Genomic DNA, 21,397 nt, shown 5'->3' with positions numbered 1-21,397 from the left:
TGTGGACAATGCTGCTATGAACATTGGGGTGCATATGGCCCTTCTCTTCACTATGTCTGTATCTTTGGGGTAAATACCCAGTAGTGTAATTGCTGGATCATAGGGTAGCTCAATTTTTAACTTTTTAAGGGACCTCCACACTGTTTTCCAGAGTGACAGTCTCTTCAATAAATGGTGCTGGGAAAATTGGGCAGCTACATGCAAAACAATGAAACTTGACCACTCTCTCACACCATACACAAAGATAAACTCCAAATGGATGAAAGACCTCGATGTGAGACAGGAATCCATCAAAATCCTGGAGGACAACATAGGCAACAACCTCTACGACATCGGCCACAGCAACCTTTTTCATGACACATCTCCAAAGGCAAGAGAAACAAAAGAAAAAATGAACTCGTGGGACTTCATCAAGATAAAAAGCTTCTGCACAGCCAAGGAAATAGTCCAAAAAAACTAAGAGGCAGCCCACGGAATGGGAGAATATATTTGCAAATGACACTACAGATAAAAGACTGGTATCCAAGATCTACAAAGAACTTCTCAAACTCAATACACGAGAAACAAATAAACAAATCATAAAATGGGTGGAAGATATGAACAGACACTTTTCCAATGGAGACATACAAATGGCTAACAGACACATGAAAAAATGTTCAAAATCATTAGCCATCAGGGAAATTCAAATCAAAACCACACTGAGACACCACCTAACGCCAGTTAGAATGGCAAACATTGACAAGGCAGGAAACAACAATTGCTGGAGAGGATATGGAGAAAAGGGATCCCTCCTACATTGTTGGTGGGAATGCACCAGCATTCTTAATCCTGGAATCGTTACCTTTCTAAACTAACAGGAAACGCATTTGGCCCCTGGCTGTGGCCTTTCAAGACACAACTTGGGCCTGACAATTTAGCTGCAGGGACAAGACCTCACCGGGTAACGAAGGGAAATAACACCAGGTCGAAAGGTCAGCCACTCAAGGCAGGGCTTGATGAACTGCCAAAGGGCAGGGTGGATAGTATGTGGTCACTGAGGTCTGAGGAGGACAGGAGTCTGCCAGAGGCTGGAGCAGGAGCTGGTGGTGTCAGCTCCCGATAGGGAGGTGGGGGAAGAGCACGTCCCTCTGACCCCGACGGCTCACTCGGGGGAGCACAGGGAGACGGGAGGCTGACCGGGGGGCTGAGGTGGAGAAACCCTGATTTACAGCAGAGCTTTTACTGCTGTGTAGTGCTCCATGCTCCTTACCTCCTCACGAGCAATAGTTTGTGCTCTTTGTCAGTGCTGTAAACGGGGTGGCCACGAACAGCTCTTTCAATCATCTGCGGCAGGGGTCGGCAAATCATATCGCACGGGCCAAATCTGGCCCGCTGCCCAGTTTGTAAATAAAGCTTTATTGGAACACAGCCATGTCCATTCATTACCTACGGTCTGTGTCCACTTCCGCACTAGAATAGCAGAGTTGAGCAGTTGTGGCAGAGAATGTATATTCCACAGCCTCAAATATTTACTGTATGGCCCCTCACAGAAAAAGTTTTTTGTCTCCGGTCTATGGCAACTTGTCTTATTACATGCTTTGTATAAATTCCTTAATAGCATTTATGGGTCAGAGAGTATATGCATTAAACATCTGATGTTTACTTGGTCCATGTTCCTCAGAAAGGTCATGCTGATTTTTATATTTATGTATCCAGCCACAAAACATGGGAGTGACTTTTCTCCACATGCTCACCAACTCCAGCGATTATCATGATTTAAAATTTTTACCAATTCTATGGGTAAAAAGACATAGAGTAACATTGTTTTATATTTGAGTTTTTTTGGTAGTGAGTTTTAAAGTTTTTAAAATTAAGTTAACATTTTTTGCCTTCTTTCTTACTGAGGTGTTTAGATTTTTCTTATTATTTCCTAAGAACTCTTTACATATGAAAGATAGCTACTGTTACCTATGTTGCAAATATTTTCTCCAACTTATCATATGATTTTAATTCCAATTATGAGATTTTTGGCCATTTGAGTTTTATGTGGTCCAGTATATCAGCTTGAATATATGAGTATGAGTTTCACTTTTAATAGCAATGTCTAGTGTTCCACGGTGGAGCACGGTGTCAATTTTCCCTTGGTTTCTATGATAAATACTCTGAGGTTAAGAACAGTTTTCCTCTTCCTAGTTTATATCTCTAAAAACAGCCTTACAAGTCAATTTCATCAGATGCCACTGGAGCATCGACAGAGATGTTTCTCCGGAAGAACATCAGTATCCCGAAGAGCTGACTCTCAACAAGTGAGCAGGAATGAAGCAGGGGAAGGGGGGTAGAAGGCCAGCCTGGGATGCAGGAATGCAGCAGGGAAGAGGGGTAGGAGGCCAGCCTGGGATGATGGGAAGGCCCACAGGCTTTTTGCTGGTTTATGAGTGAAGGTCAGCCCTTGCCCACCCACCTGGGCAGTTTCCTTGCTGGCCAGTCTGAGCAGGGTGTTGTGTCCACCAATCAGGGCATGGATGGTTCACAGAAACTTAGCTCTGCCTGCAGGCTCTTTGAGGTGCCCCTGTTTCAGTCACCTCTCCCCAAGTACCCCAGGCCTGAGTGCCGTCTGATGTTCTGGTTCCTTCTTTGCTCTGAAGGCTGATCCCAGCCCGAGTCCTCCTGCCACCCTCCAACAGCTTGTGGGGACATCAAGCTGGCTGCAAAAGCTCAAAGAAAAAGGCTGGAGGTGCCATCTTCTTTCTCATCAGAATTCCATTTTCCCATCTTCTTTTGTGTAAAATTCCTCTTTAGTCTGAGGCCAATGTGTCCTCTTCCATGAAGCAATTCTTTCTGTATTGGGATCTTTCTGTGAAAAAGACTCTCTCCGCACATTGTAGGATTTGCTTATGCTTCCTGGCGCCCGCTTCTCTGGCTCAGCAGACCTCAGGAAGGGAGGCTGTGCTGTGAGCCTGATGGGGGGAGTCCCAAAGCCTGGTCAATGAGAGTCCGAGAATCCCAGCTAGGACCACCTGGGATCCTTCACATGAACCGGCATGTGGCAAGCAGTACTAATAAGGACCACCTCTGTTACATTTTTAAAGTGCAGGCATTTGGCAAATACCTCTGAACATAGGTTCAAGTGTCAGATTGGTCACTCAGTGGCTTTCAGATAATCAATTGGTCCCTTGGGGTCTGCGTCCTCGGGGTGGGGGGTGACTGTGATTTGGAAGGAAGCTGTTGATTATTTCCCACTCAACTAGCAGTGAAATTATATACTCCAATTCTAGATGCAGAAGTGAAAATCGGCTCAGGAGCTCTCATTACTATTAACTATAATAAAAAAAAAAATGAGAGCGAACTTTGGCAGATAACCGATGGCAAAAAAAAATTAGCTTCCCTCTCCTATTTTCAAGCTGGCATTAAGAATGTCATTTTGCTTTTCGGCTCACACTTTTCTCTCAATTCCACTGAGATTAAGAATCCAAAGTCACTCATGCCTTTCGGGATTTAGAAAATGCTGTTCCTTTCTGGGAGTGTTGGTTTTTAGGCGTTCAGAAGGAAACCTGAAGAACACACGCCCTTTCTCAGAAGGCACTTTCACGTAAATTTTACATACAATTTCAGGGAGTCTATCTTCCGGGTCTGTTTCCTGGATTAAGGGCTTCTGTCTCCTCGGAGCTTCGGCAGCTCCTCACTTCCTTCTATCTTCCTCTCGCTGCCTTTCCAGCGGGCACAGAGACGCTCGATCACGGACATTCCCACGATGACGACCTTATTCGGACAGCCTCGGAATTCACAACACTCTTCCACCATCTTTGTAGAGCAGGACGGCAAAACTTCGGTTGAAAGCCCCTAAAATAATACAAGAAACCGTGGCTCAGTGGTTCAGTATGGAGCACCTCCTGGGCAGGCACGGAGATCACCAGGAAGCTGGGGGGCACCGCGAACAAACAGAAGCTTTTAAAGCTAATGTGGTCTATCTGGGTGCCAGGCTCTTCCCAGGATTTAGCACGAAGTTGGGTGAATATAGAGGAAATACTTTTAGTATTCACATGATCATGTGCTCGGACAGATAAAATCCATTTAAAATAGCGTTCCAAATGGTTTAACATATGGCTTGAAAAATAACAAAGAGAAAGGAGTTGTAAGGATGGATTGCATAGCGCTCTGCGGCTCCTAAAGCCAACGTGAGTCCCACACGGCTGACTTGTCAGGCAATGGGCGTAACTTTGGTGCTGAAAGCACATTTGCAAAGATGGCTATTGGCTTGCAGAGATGTGCCCCTCATGCTGCATTTCCCCTCTATCACATGTTCTTGACAGGGGATCTCCTTACCTGCAATCCTTAACACTTTGAGAGATGGTTGGCTTAGGCAAGATCCAACAGAAAGATAATTCTTTTACTGCTGAATTTTGAGAAATCTTTATAGATTCTAGATGCAGGCATATTTTCTCCCAGTTCCACAAGCTTGTCTTTTCATCCTCTTCACAGAGCAGAAGTTTTTATTGTGATGAAGTGCAATTTATCAATCATTCCTTCTACCGGATACTTTTGGTGTCCAGTGTAAGAACTGTTTGTAGCCCTAGATCCTGAAAGATTCCCCCCCTCTTTTACCTAAAGATTTTATGGTTTATGTGAGTCCATGATCCACGTTGAGTTGACTTTTTGTATAGGTACAAGATAGACATTCTTTTCTTGTCTGGGGATGAAAAAGATTAATTCTTGGAAGCCCATCTTGAAGCTGTTTATGGTGCTTGTATGCTTTCCCTGTGCTAGCTCTGGTGAAGAGGAAAGCCCTAGACGGATCTCTTTGCTTCTGTCCTTCCGCAGCATCTCAGGATAGGGTCTCTGGATGGGTTCAGATACGAAACTGAAAACTTTCATGCTTTTGCTGTTAAATTGTTTGCAAAGTTTTTTGATGAAATAGTCAAATGAATGTGAATTACCAGCCAGGGTTATTTTTATTTTATTTTATTTTTATTTTATTTTTATTTATTTATTTATTTTTTAAGAGAGTGAGCACATAGCCGAGAGCAGGGTTGGGGTGGAGAGGGGCAGCAGGAGACCAAGAGGCGGATGTAAGCAGACTTCCCGCTGAGCACAGGGCCTGACTCAGGGCTCGATCTCATGACCTTGAGATCATGACCTGAGCTGAAATCAAAGAGTCGAACGCCCAATTGAAGTTTAGGTGCCCCCTACAGTTATTTTATTTTAAAATGTTGTGCACAATTAGAGAGACCCTCTCTTTTCTCATGCTGCCAACCCATAGTAAATTTGAGGCCAGCAGGGACACAGAAAACCTACAAGGATTTTTCACCCTTAAACTTCCTTCCAGTCACCTCCAGGTTCAAGCGTCTCTTAAGACTCCACAGGGACACTCATTAATCCTCAGAGTCCTGAATAAACAGAGTGTCTAGAGGAGCTCCCCACTGCTGTGCTAGGGTCAGGGTGAGATGTTTTGGGCAGATCACTCTGAGACACATTTACATGGAGATGGGGGGGGCAGGGGAAGGGGTTGAGGTGGGAGGGTAAGCAGTCATAAAGGGTAGCCGTGGGTCTCTGTGTGAGCTGGGGAGGGTGTTTACCCTACTGCTGACATGAGCCAAGATCTTCATACCACCAGTTGGATGCCAGCGTCTTTCCTTCTTCATTATTTTCCAGAAAAAAATCAACAAGGTAAACAGAACTCTACTTGCTGCGATCTTGACCTTGTGAATGACGTTTTGGCTTTAAACGCATCCTCCGTGTGCATGATTACCACATGAAGCTTCTGATGCTGACCTGGCTCACACTTGTGCCCAGGTGGGACCTCAGCTTGCATTGACCCTGCTTTCTCATGAGTGCGTCTCATGGTGCTCCAACCTGAGACCTGTCTCCCTGTCTTTGGTCACTTCCTTGCCACAGGCCATCCCAACCATGGCCGCAAACCACAAGCCTTAGACTATAACTCACGCATAATGCAAGAGTCTGCTCAAGTGCCACCCCCAGGATGACCCTTGACTTCTCAGAAGGTTCTCCCTCATCCATGGCTGCTCAAGCTTTCCCGACCCCACATCATGTGCCCTCCCTGGCGTCTGTCATCCCTGCTCTGAGTTGTCCTCTGGTTCTCCGGCTCAGCGATTGCCTGGAATCCTGCCTGGAGTCCATGGTTACTGTCCAGCCTTCTGATCCACTCACACGCGTCAGACCCCTGTCAGCAACCCTCTCAGTACTTGAGGCTCACTTGTAACCATCCTGTGGACTGACGAAGCTTGTACTCATGTGATATTTTGACAAGTCTATTTTCATTTATGGAGGTGAGTGGAAATATTCAAATAATCCTCAGTTTTTTTGTTTTTAATATGAGGTCTTTCCCAAGTTTTTCTGACTATATATGGACTAGAAATAGAGAAATGATGAAGTTTATAAAAATACCTGAAAAGACAATCCCACAGCTACACCGCTGTGAGACAGCGTAAGAAATTGAAGTCGGTTTACACAAACTAAACTAAACTAGTTTCCTCTCTCCCTGCCTTACCCTTTAACCAGGAGTAATTAATAGATGCCTTTTTCTACAGATTAAATATAGATTATATACAAGATTTCAATAGCTTGTCTTGAGAATGCTTCTAGATGCCTTGGGATTGATTCACAGAAGAAGACTTCTAAAAGTTAATAGAAAAGATAATCTGACCTCAAAAGATGAGTAGCAATAGAATGTAAATATATCAATTTCATTTAGAATTACCATTTATGATCGCATTGTCTCTGTGTGTGGACCTGCACTTTTCACGAATAAATTCAGTTCCAGTAACTCTGAAGGATGTTGCCTTTCATTTGCAACTACTTCGTAGTGCTGATGTCCTCAAACTTTGATTTCTGTCCCAACTGTTCGTCATTTACATGACTCTTTAATAGCTAGATTAATAAAATACCTTCACTCAACAAAGACCAGATTGCATACCTTTAGTAATTTAAAATTTTTATGGAACAAGCTGTTAACAGTGAATTTTTTAATTTACCAAAAGTAATCAAACTCCTAATGCATATTTAAGAGGAAGAGAATAGCTAGAATAAAATTGAAATTCTTCCAGTTGTCTTATTCGTTGGCACAGCTTCAAAATTATCTTGCAGAGTGAGGGGAGGAGTTTTAAAAATTAACTATCCTTTAAACTCTCTTCTTTGTTATTTTTTTCTGTAACAAGTTAGAAGTTTTGGGCGCAAACAGAAACAGTGGGAACAGGTGGCCTCGTGGGTTGGGTTCCCTGGAAACACCATAAAGATGGAGGCAGTGATTTGCTGGGAACACCACTCTGAGGATGGAGGAGAGAAGCAGCACTGGGCAGAGAAGCTGTGCCACTGAGCTGTGATGCAGTGGATGTGAGCTGTCAGCTGGCCCCCAAGGGAGCCCAGGGCTGAGGAGGAGCCAGCAGAGATCTTCCCAAGGAGGGGGGTTGGGTCTTTGTGCCCAAGCCAGCCTCCCTGGATGCAAAGCTGCCTGGGGTGGGTGGGTGGGACTTTTGCATGGAGCGGCTCCTTTAGACCCAGAACAATTCCTGGGGAGGAATTAGGTGAGGTCCGCTTCTTCCTACCCGGGTAGCTGGGGACGGGCGGACTGGGTTGTGCCCAAGTGATCAATGAGAGGTCTCTCTTCTCTTGTTCACAGCAGTGGAACATGGTTAAGGAAGTGGACAAAGACACATGGGGGCAGGTGTTTTCTGCTGATCATGGTGAAGATGGCAAGGCCTTGCAAAAGGGGCAATTGCCTCCAGCTGGGTAGCTACTGTCGTGCAAGGGATTTTAACAAAGCGTTGGCTTTCATCACAAAATGTCGGCTTTCATAAATGCAAGATGTTGCATTTTATGTGGGTTGAGGTATTTTTAAAATTTAAAATTCCAATTAATATTTATTTACATCATTAGTTTCAGATGTAGGTTCAACAATTCATCACAGTTGCATGTAACACCCAGTGCTCATCACACCATATGCCCTCCTTAATGCCACGTCACCCAGTGATGACCCCATTCCCCCGCCCACCTCCCTCCAGCAGCCCTGTTTGTTTCCTATAGCTAGAGTCTCTCTCATGGTTTGTCTCCTCTCTGTTGACTTCCCTATTCAGTTTTCCCTCCCTTCCTGCTCCTCCCATTTTGTTTCTTAAATTCACACATATGATGAAATCATATGATAATTGTCTTTCTCTGATTGGCTTATTTCACTTGGCATGTACCCTCTGGTTTCATCACATCAATGTAAATGGTAAGTATTCATTTTTCTGATGACTGAGTAATATTCCATTGTGTATATATACCACATCTTTTATCCATTCGCATCTGTCGATGGACAAGACTCATTTTAGACCCAAAGACACCTCTAGGTTGAATGTGATGAGGTGAAGCACCATTTTATCACGTTAATACATCAAAAGAAAGCTGGGGTAGCAATCCTTTATATCAGAAAATTAGATTTTTAAACCAAAGACTTTAGTAAAGGATGAAGAAGAGAGACACTGTATCATACTTAAAGGGTCTATCCAACAAGAAGATCTAACGATTATAAATATTTATGCTCCTAACTTCGGAGCAGCCAAATATATAAACCATTGAATAACAAGAGTAAAGAAACATATTGGTAATAATACAATAATAATAATTAGTTTTGACACCCCACTCACAGCAATGGATAGATCACCTAAGCAGAAGACCAACAAGGAAACAAGGGCTTTGAATGACACACTGGATCAGATGGACTTCACAAGATATATACAGAACATTCCATCCTAAAGCAACAGAGGCCACATTTGTCTCAAGTGCATGGAACATTCTCCAGTATAGATCACATACTGGGTCACAAATCAGGTCTCAACCAGTACCAAAAGATTGGGATTATTCCCTGCATATTTTCGAACCACAATGCTTTGAAATTTGAACTCAATCACAAGGGAAATTCAGAAGGAACTCAAATGCTTGGAGGCTAAAGAGCATCCCTAGTAAAGAATGAATGGATCAGCAAGAAAATTAAACAAAAATTAAAAAAAATTCATGGAAACAAATGAAAATGAAAACACAACTCTTCCAAAACCTTTGGGATACAGCAGGTGGCCTAAGAAGAGGAAGTACATAGCAATACAAGTCTTTCTCAAAAAATTAGAAAAGTTTCAAATACATAGCTAAACTTCCACCTAAAGGAGTTGGAGAAAGAACAGCAAATAAAGCCTAAATCAAGCAGAAGAGAAATAATAAAGATTAGAGAAATAATAAAGATTAAAGAAATCAATGAAATAAGAGAAACCAAAAGAGCAGAACAGACTGACGAAACTAGAAGCTGGTTCTTTGAAGGTCTAAGAATCAATAAGCTCCCCAGCCAGACTTACCAAAAACAAAGAGAAAGGACCCAAATTAATAAAATCATTATTAATAAAGAGGAGAGATCATGACCAACACCAAGGAAATACAGACAATTTTAAAGCACATATATGAGCAACTATATGTAGCAAATTAGGCAATCTGGAAAGAAATGGATGCATTACAGAAACTTGTAAATGACGGAAAACTGGAAACAGGAAGAAATAGAAAACCCGAACACCATAACCAGCAAAGAGAGGTGGAGCGTAATCAAAAATCTCCCAACAAACCACAGAGCCCAGGGCTGGATGAAAACTTTCAGGGGAGTTGCAAATATTTAAAGAAGAACTAATACCTATTCTTCTGGAAAGCTATTTCAAAAAATAAATGGAAGGAAAACTTCCAGACTTGTTTTATGAAAGGCCAACATTACCTTGATCCCAAAACCAGACAAAGACCCACCCAAAGGAGAATTACAGACCAACATGGATGCTAAATTCTCACCAAGTGCGGTCAATAGGATCAACGGTACGTTAGAAGGATTATTCATCATGACCAAGTGGGATTTTTTCTGGGCTTTACGCGTGATTTCAGCATTCACAGACCAATCAATGTGACCCACATCATGGTAATAAAAGAAAGGACAAGAACCATATGAACCTCTCAGCAGGTGCAGAAAAAGCATTCTTTCTTGAGCAAAACTCTCCCACAGTGAAGAGATAGGGAACATACCTCAACATCATAAAAGCCATCACTGGAAGCCACACAGCGATTATCATTCTCAAGGGGGAAAAAACTGAGAGCTTTTCCCCTACGGTCAAGAGTTTGGGTATTGTCATTATATATTCACCATCCTCCTTTCTTGCCTGCTCACAATTCCTGACTCCTTGGTCAGAAATCATTTGTCCTTGATGATGTAGCCTGTCCCATTTCTCTCCTGAACCCTACGAAGAGGAATGTGACCATGGCTGCCTGGGCTGGGGAGTGGGGTCTCTGTCTCTGCGGACAGAGTGTGGATGGACCATAACCCGTAAGGATCCATTCTCCTGAGTCAATTCAGATCGGACTTTTGGTCAGCTGTGAAGGAGGAAGCTGTCTGTAGAAATGCTACTTTAAACATAATCACGCTTTTTAGGATGATTCGAGCTTCCAACCCGAGCTCCATCTCCCATAGATGAGGTTTCTGCTGGGACAAAGCTGTCCTGGGAGCACACCTCCCCACGTGCTCGAAGGTGGGCCCCTCCGGTTCCTGCCCCAAGATAGCAGCACCTCCTCTCTCACTGTACAAAGGGGAGGCTGGCCCAAAGTGACACTGTTTGAATTCTGATTTCCTTTGGGTAGTAAACACTTCCAACAAATATATCAATATGTCAACATGAAGTGATAAATTTGGTTTACAAACACACTTGGTTAAAGTAGTTATTATTTTGACTTTGCAGTGGTCACCCGGTCTCTACCCTTGAGGAAAAGGCGAGGGGATCATTTATTTTTGAGGGGGAAAAAAAATTCAAAGCTATCACATATTTGAATAACACATCGAAATGTCGAAAGTCACTAAAACCACCTTTATCCTCATAGGTATTTGTGCAGTCTAAGAGGATGATGACCAGTGATGGAGCAACATAAAAAATACGGAAACAGTTGGTGGAGACGGTTTCTAGGAAGCGAATGACTGCAATCTCAGGAGATTTGAGACCATGCCACAGATTCAAAGCAAAAAAGCCCCTTAAAAGACAGTTTCTTCTAAAATTCCAAATTCCTTGCAACCATGAGTTCCTTTGTGCCTTTCTTTTCCTTTTCTTTTTAGGTTTCTTGGTTTTCTTGGCCTTCTTCTTCTTTTTTCTTCTTTTTTGTTTTCTCTCTTCTTCTTGGTTGGCCAATATCTTCAGTAACTTTGGCAAGACACACAAAGTAAGCATCACGATTCCATGGAGCCCGATCAAGGCGAGGACTGCTTTTTCCTGTCGGAGAAGTGTTTGTGCTGGTCAGTGCCCGCCCCCTCCCTGCTCTGCTCATCACTACTGCCGCCTCCCTCTGGCTGGATTCATCAGTGAGAGGCAGCAGTCGGATCTCAGGGGGCAGATGAGGGGAGTTTGGACATTTCTGAACCCAGTTCTGCTCCTGCAAATTCAGAGCCACTCTCTCATCCCCAGGGCTCGAGATGTGAGGGAGGTCATGGTTTCCTCAGCGTCTCTGCGGCGGCCAGGGTGCGGCCCGCCCTGCCTCTTCCCCGGTGGAGCTGAGGACACCGAGGAGTTCCCCTGCCTGAACTCCCACACGACAGTTGCTCTTGCTCTCACTTTGCTTTCCCATGAAGGATCACGCATCTCTTCTCAGGGTTGGTTTCTTTCCCCTGTATTTTCTACAGTGACAAAACCTTACTTATGCTCCCAAATTTTAAATATTTCTTAAGAAGTACCTGGCTCATCGGATTAGCGTCACTGGAGAAATTAGTAGAGGTTGTAAAACACTATGTAATCTGTTCTATACAATAGATGTTTGCTGAGCTCCCACTTGCTGTGGCAGAGAGACTTCTGGGAGATGTGAGGTGGTAGAAGCTACGTCACGTCACTGGTCGTATGACCGAGGGAGTGGCACATAACATCTCTGGGACCTAATTTCCTTGTTTCATTTTCTAAAATCAGTCAGGACTTCCATCCGTTGGGCTTCTGATAAACCAAGCATGGTTCTAAGAGCACGCATAAAGATGCACTCGGTTACTCACTACTTGCCCAGCCTGAAGTGCTGGCTTGTACAGCCGGTTTACTAATAAGAGAGCAGGGCACAAGAGCGCGGTCTCGTGGCCACGGACACACAGCGGGTGAGTGCCGAGCTGGGATTCAAGCAGGCGCTAACCAGGACGAACTTCACAACGTAGAAAGAAAAAGAGGCAAGGTGTGGAACAAAACGTACCTAAATTTACATCCTAGCATACAAAATGCATTTGGGTAAATAAAAAAGTAACACTCTACAGTTTCAGGATAGAATTCATATGTAGTCAAAGCACACAAAAGTCATAATGCAGAATGACAAGCACCAAATTCCAGTGCAGTGATTACCTCTGGAGAGGAAGGTGACGAAACAAAAGGGGCTAGTATCCTTTCTCTTCTACTCTTTAGTTGTACTAAACCAGCCTCCTGGGAGCAGAGTCTACTTGTTTACCTTGTTAGTGATTTTAGGACAGTGGAGTTTATTTTCTAGTATTATATACATACATTTTTAAAGATTTTACTTATTTATTCAACAGAAAGAGAGACAGGCAGCGAGAGAGGAGCATAAGCAGGGGTAGTGGGAGAGGAAGAAGCGAGGCTCCCAGCAGAGAGGGAGCCTGATGTGGGAGGCTTCGATCCCAGATCGCCGGGATCACGCCCTGAGCCGAAGGCAGGCGGCTGCCGACTGAGCCACCCAGGCGCCCCTCTAGTATTATATTTTTGATATTTATACATATATTATTCTCAGGAGTTTATTCACACTTTTAAAAAAATATAAAAGACAGCTTTACCCTGAACAAATCAGGATATTTGGTCCCATCTGGACTTAAAAACAACATAACAACGTTATAGTCATTAGTCATGTGCCCCTTCCACTATCCAGAGGCCAACCTCCCCCATGGCTCCCGTGAAGGTCTCGGTGGGGTGAGGCTCAGGAAAAGAGGTGCTAGTGAGCCTAAGAGGTGACGTATGTGTTGTGCATATGATTTATTAATAAAAAAGCGTGTCTTTGGATGGAGATAAAGTCCCTTGTCAAGTGGCAATGTTTTTCTCGGGGATCCGAGGCTCACTTCAAACTCATAGAGCCAAATGTCATTAGCTGGACCTGCTAAACTGGAGCACTTGGAAAGGTGAATCGCGTTTTTGCTCCTTGGAAGTTTGGAATCTTTCAGAAATGCACAGACCATTTTTAAAATGACCCGATGTGGGGGCGCCTGGGTGGCTCAGTCGTTAAGCATCTGCCTTCGGCTCAGGCGTGATCGGGATCTGGAATCCGAGGCCCCATGTCGGGCTGCTCCGCGGGGAGCCTGCTTCACCTGCCACTCCCCTGCCTGTGTTCCACCTCCCTCACTGGCTGTGTCTCTCCTGTCAAATAAATAAATAAAATCTTAAAAAAAAAAAAAAAGAACCTGATGTATAAACTGTGTGAGTAGCTACAAAAGGAGGAATCCTTATTTGTGGAACATACAATTCAGTGTATCTTGTAAAACCTTCTCATTGTATTATTTATTTCCTCTGTATCCCTTAGTTTATTAATTTAATACTTTGATAAATACATTCATAGCGGCCCTAATTCAAAACTTACAAAGATCAAGTTGTAACGTCCCGTTCCCATGCTGTGAGCCAGCTGGCAAGATCTGCTTTCTAAAGCAGCCCGATACCTTGGAGGTGCTTCCAGAGACATCTTATATAGCTAAATGCACATATAAGTGGCGTACACACACACGCACGCGCACACACATGACTTGTGTTAAGATTTCACCAACCACACTCTTGAAAATGGTATGCGGTGGAGTTTGTCTCTTTTAAGCCAATGTTGAATTTGTTTGCTCTTGATTTTCAACTCTGGCAATCTTCCGAAGTACACAAATATGTACACATAGCATACACATACACACACGATGTCAACATAGCTTGGTCATTTTCTTGCAATGTCAGTGTCTTGTACACACTGTCCTGTTATTACGTGCCGCTCCTGTATGTCCTGGCTTTCGTAGCAGTGCAGAAGAGCGTCCTTGTTCTGTTTTCATGGGTGCACTTTGGATGATCTGGCGTTCTCTACCAATGGAATTAGGTTGTTTTCCGTGATCTGCTGTTACTGATAGTGCCGCACACACATAAATGCTGCAACTATCATTTTTGCGGAATGCCTGGCTCGTATTTGCAGGATAAATTTCTAAAAGTAGAAATGCTGGATCAGGGTATAATAGCGTAACCCCTTTTGTAATACTGTCAAACTGCCTCCATTGGAGGCTGTGCCAACTCACGCCTCTGCCAGGCCCCTGCCGGGCGGCGCTGCTCCTCCCACTTATGCTCCTGACACCGTGTGACACAGTCTGTTATGTTTGTCAACTGAGCGGCTGCAGAAATAGTCTGTCACGGTAGTTGTCTGGGGTTTTTTAAGATGTCGGTGCTGAATTTATTTTGCTCATGCTCTTCAGCAATTGCAAAGCCTCCCGAGTGAGGCGCTTTATGCCCAGGAACTCCAGCCACCATATTTTCGTTAAGCTGTATACGGTCCCCGGGAAGGCCAGATCTGGCCCACCACCTGTTTTTTATAATAACATATTATAGTTTTTATTTAGAGGCATATTTTATATAGTGTATATCCGTCCATTCAAAGTGCGATTCAATCATTTTTAGCACATTTACCAAAAGTTGTGGAACCATCACCACCAGCCAGTTCGGAACATTTCCATCACCCCCAGGGTGACCCCTCCAAGTCCACTGTCCAGTCTCTTTCCTTTTCCTCCATTCTTGCCAGGCCTCACCTTCATCTCCCAACTCTGTTCACTTTGTGTGGATGTTTCTGGGAACTCGAATCATAACATGTGTGGTCTCTTAGGTGCAGGTTCCTTTCCTTTGCACCATGGTTTTGAGAATCTACCCATGTTGTTGCACATCTCTCAATTGCTTTTCCTTTTTTATCACCAAATAATATTCCATTGCTGCATGCACCACAGTGGCCTATCCAGGCACCTATTAACTGATGGATATGTAGGCTGTTCAAATGTTTGGCTATAATGAGTAATATCTATGTTTGCGTACAAACTTCTTTTATGTGGACACATTTTCATTTCTCTTGGATAGAGTACCAACAGTGGATTAGCTGGCTCGTTTGATACGTTCATGTTTGTTTAACTTTTAAGAAATGGACAAGCGTTTTCCCAAAGCGGCTGCGTGTGTGCACTCCTACCAGCACCATCGCAGGGCTCCTTTTCCTCTACACCCTCAACTTGTGTTACTTTGTCTGTCTTCTTGATTATGGCCATCCCAGTGGGAATGAAATGGCCTCACTGCAGTTTAAGTTTTACTCCCTAAAGACTAATGATACCAAGCATCTATTCATGTGCTAATTAGCTATTCATATATGATCCTTGTGGTGTCTGTACCAGAAGTCTTTGCTGTTTTTAGTTGAATTGTCTTCTTCTTGAGACGCGGGAGTTCTTCGTTTATCCTGGATACAAATCTCTTATCAGGGATTCGTTTCATATCTTCCGCAGTCTGTTTTTGTCGCATTTTCTTGATGGCATCTTTTAGAACTGCAAAAGTTTTGAATTTTGATGAGTTCAATTGATCAATTTTGTCTGTCAGTGTAGTTTTAACTTAGTTTCTATGTGTGGGGTTGATCTTTTTATATGTTGAATATCTTTTATTATGTTTTTGAACCCATTTTACATTTTCTTTTCGAGAAATGTCTGTTTAATATCCTTTGGCTTTTTTAAAATATTGAGTTGTGTGATCTTTTTTATAGAGCTGTAGGAGCTCTTTATATATGAAAAAATGATCTCCTGTGTAGTGCTTGTTACAAGTAATTATCCTATGTGTCATCTGTCATTTGACTTCATTTGGGGTCTGTTTGCCATGCAGGTTAGAAAATTTTTGTGTGTATCATTTAAGAATTTCATTTTTTCTTTATAACCCTGGATTGTGCAACAGAGGTAGAAACGTCTTTCTACTCTGAGGTTATAATATCTCTTCCTTGGCCTCTTCTAGTTCTTTTGTGTTTTTGTTTTGTTTGGCATTTAAGTCTTTGATCCATCTAGAATCATTCTGGGGTGAATTATAAAGAAACAGAGATTTAATTTTCTTCTTTTCGGATGACAACCTGGTTATTCTAATCCCATTTATTAAATTTTCCCCTTCCCCAAGAAAGGCGATGCCATCTTTGTTATGTACTAAGTGCATATATATTTGGGTATATTTCTTGTTTCTATTCTTTTCCACTGATGTGTCTTTAGTTATTTGCCTGTGCCAATGGGCTCTTAATCATGGCTCAATATTGCACGGCTACTTCCTTCATTATACTGTGTTATCACATTCAGAATTTTACTGGTTATTCTTGAGTATTTACTTTCCTCAAGTTTACAATCAGGTTGGTCACCTTCTGTGTGGTCTGCCCCTGCCCCCAACATAATGCCATTGATATTTTGTTTAGATCACATCACACGTGCAGATGACGTTTGGGAGAAGTGATGTATTATTTACAATGTGGAATATCCCTACCCTAAGGAACACAATTTGTGCTTTTCCCCTCTTTCCATTTTCATCCCTCTCCACTTTTTAAAACTTTTTTCCTTACCCAGAACACACATTTATTATTAAGTTTGTTCCTGAATGCTTTATCTCTGTGTTGTTGATACTGTTGTAAAATGGACTGTTTTGTTGTATTTTCTATCTAGCTTGCTGTTTGTACACAACAAAGCTTTTTGCCCTCTGTAACTCCGTCTTCCTTCTCACACCGCTTAATTTTCAATTTATTCTTTTTGCTTTTCTAAGTGTAGAGCATACCTGCAAAAGTGATCATTTGCCTTTCCTTTCCAATTTCTATATCTCTATGTTCTTTCTGTGTCCAGCAGTGTTCATAGATCCTAGCCCCGGACAGCAGAGACAATGGCCATCCTTGCATTCTTCATGACATTGGTGGAATTATTTCGTGAGCTTCCATTAAAGCATAATATTGAACCTTGAACTAAGAAATACTTTGTCATGTTAAAGAGTATCCTTATGTTCTAATTTTTGTTTCATTTTTTATTTTATTTTTATGCATTTATTTTTTCAGGAAAATGTTTACTTATATTTTGAAATATGTCTACTCTTTGTAAACATATAGTATATGGCAGCTAATGTTTGACATGTTCTTCTGTTACTTGAGTTTTGAACATGATGCATCATAAAAAGAAATTTTCTCTTGGAAAATATGAAAAATACAAAAAAAAATTATTTAAAATTTCCCATCACAAATAATTACTTTTTAGATGCAGTTTACTTTCTTCCTGTATTTTTATACGCATAGACAGTGCAGATTTTCTGTAAAGGGCCCGTAAATATTTTAGGCTTTTCACACAGATGGTTTTGGTCACAACTAATTTGTTTAGTTTTTTTAAAAATCAGAATGGACATTAGTTGTAAAAGGCCCTTAGCATCCACAGAGAGATCACGCATCATGGTTTCCCTTTTGGCTTCTCTTTATAGGGTGCAATGTATTCTGAACATCCCTCAACCCCAGCGTTCTTGCAATCTGGACTAAATACTAAAACTTGACTGGTGTTTGCTTACATTTAATGTGCTGCTGGGTGACGAGGTGCTAATATTTCAGGTGCATATTTGGATTAATATACTTGTAGGAAGACTAATCTGTGGCTTTGTGCGTTGGGCCGTCTTTGGGAGCAGTGATTACGCTCACTTTGTAGAAAACTTTGTCTTGCTTGTTTTTGAACAAATATACAGTTGACTCTTTATGTACAGGCTGTAATGGTTGCTTCGCTTGTGGTCTGCCTCTTCATCCTCCTCCTCCCCTTGGTGACAATTATTGTGACGTCCTGTGGCCGAGGTATAAGTGACCTGCACGGCAGAGTGCTGCGGGTCCTCATCCTAATCTCGTGACGTCGGCCCAGGGAGGGAGGGTGCAGGAAAGAGTCCTGAGTGGCGGTTCATCCTCTACCCCGTCCAGACTCTTCCATCACTTGTCTTTACAGTCATGCTGCTTTAAAAATATTGCTTCGCATGCTTAGTTTAACATGTTAACCAGGACATCGCTTCATCTTCTTCTGTTTTTAGTTGACATTAACCCTACTTTTGAGATAATGTTTTATCGTGTATACATTGTAGACATTGCACCAGCATTTTTAAAATTTTTTAATTTTTTGTGTTCCTTATGTTAGTCACCATACAGTACTAGTTTTGATGTAAAGTTCCATGATTCATTACTTGCGTATAACACCCAGGGCACCATCTGGCCATGTACCCTCCTTACTACCATGCCAGCCTATCCCAGTCCCCCACCACCCTCCCCACTCTGAAGCCCTCAGGTTTGTTTCCCAGAGTCCACTTAGGGACTATGGATTCATAGTTCATTCCCTTCTGTTTACCCCCCTTTCTTCTTCCCTTTTAACACTACAGAATCTTTACCTAACTTCTTATGTTCCATATATGGGTGAAACCATATAATTGTCTTTCTCTGCTTGAAACTTATTTAACAGCATTACATCTCCTCAGTCCCATCCATGTTACGGCAAAATGTTGAGAAATCGTTCTTTCTGATGGCTGAGTAATATTCCATTGTATATATGGATACAACTTCGTATCATTCATCTGTTGAAGGCATGCAGCTCCTTCCACGATTTAGCTATTGTGGACAATGCTGCTATGAACATTAGGGTGCATATGGCCCTTCTCTTCATATGTCTACTATCTTTGGGAGTAATACCCAGTAGTGTAATTGCTGGATCTGGGTAGCTCAATTTTTTTTTAACTTTTTAAGGAGACCTCCACACTGTTTTCAGAGTGACAGTCTCCTTCAACAAATAGTGCTGCAAGGAAAAATTGGGCAGCTACATGCAAAACAATGAAACTTGACCACTCTCTCACACCATACACAAAGATAAACTCCAAATGGATGAAAGACCTCGATGTGGGAACAGAATCCATCAAATCCTGGAAGGAAGGGGACAACATAAACTAACTTAAGCACTCTACGACATCATTTGCTCAACCTTTTAAGAGCCACATCTCCCGAGCCAAGAAACAAAGAAAAAAATGAACTCATTTGGGGACTTCATCAAGATAAAAACTGCCGTACAGCCAAAGGAAATAGTCCAAAAAAACTAAGGCAGCCCACGGAATGGGAGAATATATTTACCAAATGACACACTACAGATAAAGACCCCGGTATCCAAGATCTACAAAAGAAACTATAAACTCAATACACAGAAACATAAATAAAACTTAAAAATCACATAAAATGGGTGGAAGATATGAACAGACACTTTTCCAGTAAGAGGAGACATACAAATGGCTAACAGACACATGAGAAAAATGTTCAAAATCATTAGCCATCGGGGAAATTCAAATCAAAACCACACTGAGACACCACCTAACGCCAGTTAGAATGGCAAACATTGACAAGGCAGGAGAGAGCAGCAATTGCTGGAGAGGATATGGAGAAAAGGGATCCCTCCTACATTGTTGGTGCAGGGAGTGCTATAATTCGTAATCCTGGAGATAAGATTGCCTTTCTAAGCTAACCAGGAAACGCATTTGGCCCCTGGCTGTGGCCTTTTCCAGAGACACAACTTGGGCCTGACAATTTAGCTGCAGGGACAAGACCTCACCGGAGGTGATAACGAGAATGCACCAGGTGAGAAAGGATCACAAAGCCACTCAAGGCAGGGCTTGATGAACTGCCAAGGGCAGGGTGGATGAGTATGTGAGTCACTGGGGTCTGAGGAGGACAGGAGTCTGCCGAGGCTGGGCAGGCTGGTGGTGTCAGCTCCCGATAGGGAGGTGGGGGAAGGCACGTCCTCTGACCGGCACGGCGCTCACTCAGGGAGCACAGGAGGCCGGGAGGCTGACCGGGGGCTGAGGTGGCTTCGGTTTTAGCAGGCTTTTTACTGCTGTGTAGTGCTCCATGCTCTTACCTCCTCTGGTAGCAGTTTACATTGCTCTTTGTCGGTGGCATAGCAGGTGGCCACGAACAGCTCTTTCTTGATGATCAGTCTGCGGCAGGGGTCGACCCAAATCACTCTCATACCCAGACCGAAATCTGGCCGCTGCTGAGTTTGTAAATAAAAGCTTTGGAACAGCCATGTCCATTCCATTACCTACGGTCTGCAACTGTCCGCTCGCGCAGGAAATAGCAGAGTTGAGCAGTTGTGGCAGAGAATGTATATTCCACAGCGCCAATATTTACTGTATGGCCCTCACGAAAAAAAGTTTTTGTCTCCGTCTATGGCACGCTTTTTCTTGGCATGCTTTGTATAAATTCCTTAAACATTTATGGGTCAGAGAGTATATGCATTAACATCTGATGTTTACTTGGTCCATGTTCCTCCAGAAAGGTCATGCTGATTTTTATATTTATGTATCCAGCCACAAAACATGGGAGTGACTTTTCTCCACATGCTCACCACTCCAGCGATTATCATGATTTAAAATTTTTACCACCATTCTATGGGTAAAAGACATAGAATAACATTGTTTTATATTTGAGTTTTTTGGTAGTGAGTTTTAAAGTTTTTAAAATTAAGTTAGCATTTTTGCCTTCTTCTACTGAGGTGTTTAGATTTTTCTTATTATTTCCTAGACTTTTACATATGAAAAGATAGCTACTGTTACCTATGTGCAGTAATATTTTCTCCAACTTATCATATGATTTTAATTCCAATTCAGATTTTTGGCCATTTGCAGTTTTATGTGGTCCAGTATATCAGCTTGACATATAGAGTATAGTTTCCTTTTAATAGCAATGTCTAGTGTTCCACGGTGGAGCACGGTGTCAATTTTCCTTGGTTTCTATGATAAATAACTCTGAGGTTAAGAACAGTTTTCCTCTTCCTAGTTTATATCTCTAAAAACAGCCTTACAAGTCAATTTCATCAGATGCCACTGAGCATCGACAGAGATGTTTCTCCGGAAGAACATCAGTATCCTGAGAAGAGCTGACTCTCAACAAGTGAGCAGGAATGAAGCAGGGGAAGGGGGGTAGAAGGCCAGCCTGGGATGCAGGAATGCAGCAGGGAAGAGGGGTAGGAGGCCAGCCTGGGATGTGGGAATGAAGCAGGGGAAGAGGGGTAGAAGGCCAGCCTGGGATGCAGGAATGAAGCAGGGGCAAAGAAAGGGGGTAGAGGCCAGCCTGGATGCAGATGCTAGCATGGAAGAGGGGTAGGAGATGCCGGGATGCAGGAATGCAGCAGGGAGAAGTGGGCAGGTGAGGCCAGCCTGGGATGTGGGAATGAAGCAGGGGAAGGGGGGTAGAAGGCCAGCTTGGGATGTGGGAATGAAGCAGGGGAGAGGGGTCGAAGGCCAGCCTGGGATGCAGGAATGCAGCAGGGAAGAGGGGTAGGAGGCCAGCCTGGGATGTGGGAATGAAGCAGGGGAAGGGGGGTAGAAGGCCAGCC

General features: G+C 42.9%; 1 protein-coding gene across 1 annotated transcript in view; it reads right to left on the bottom strand.

Moving 5' to 3' along the window:
- IQCA1 (IQ motif containing with AAA domain 1) overlaps positions 1 to 21,397 on the bottom strand; it is a 165,754-nt gene that overhangs the window by 80,769 nt on the left and 63,588 nt on the right. The window lies entirely within an intron of this gene.

This window comes from Ursus maritimus, unplaced genomic scaffold (assembly GCF_017311325.1).
Source record: "Ursus maritimus isolate PB19 unplaced genomic scaffold, ASM1731132v1 scaffold_1, whole genome shotgun sequence".
Taxonomy (NCBI): Eukaryota; Metazoa; Chordata; class Mammalia; order Carnivora; family Ursidae; genus Ursus; species Ursus maritimus.
Note: the sequence above shows the minus strand (reverse complement) of the source record. Positions and strands in the feature narration are given on the sequence as shown.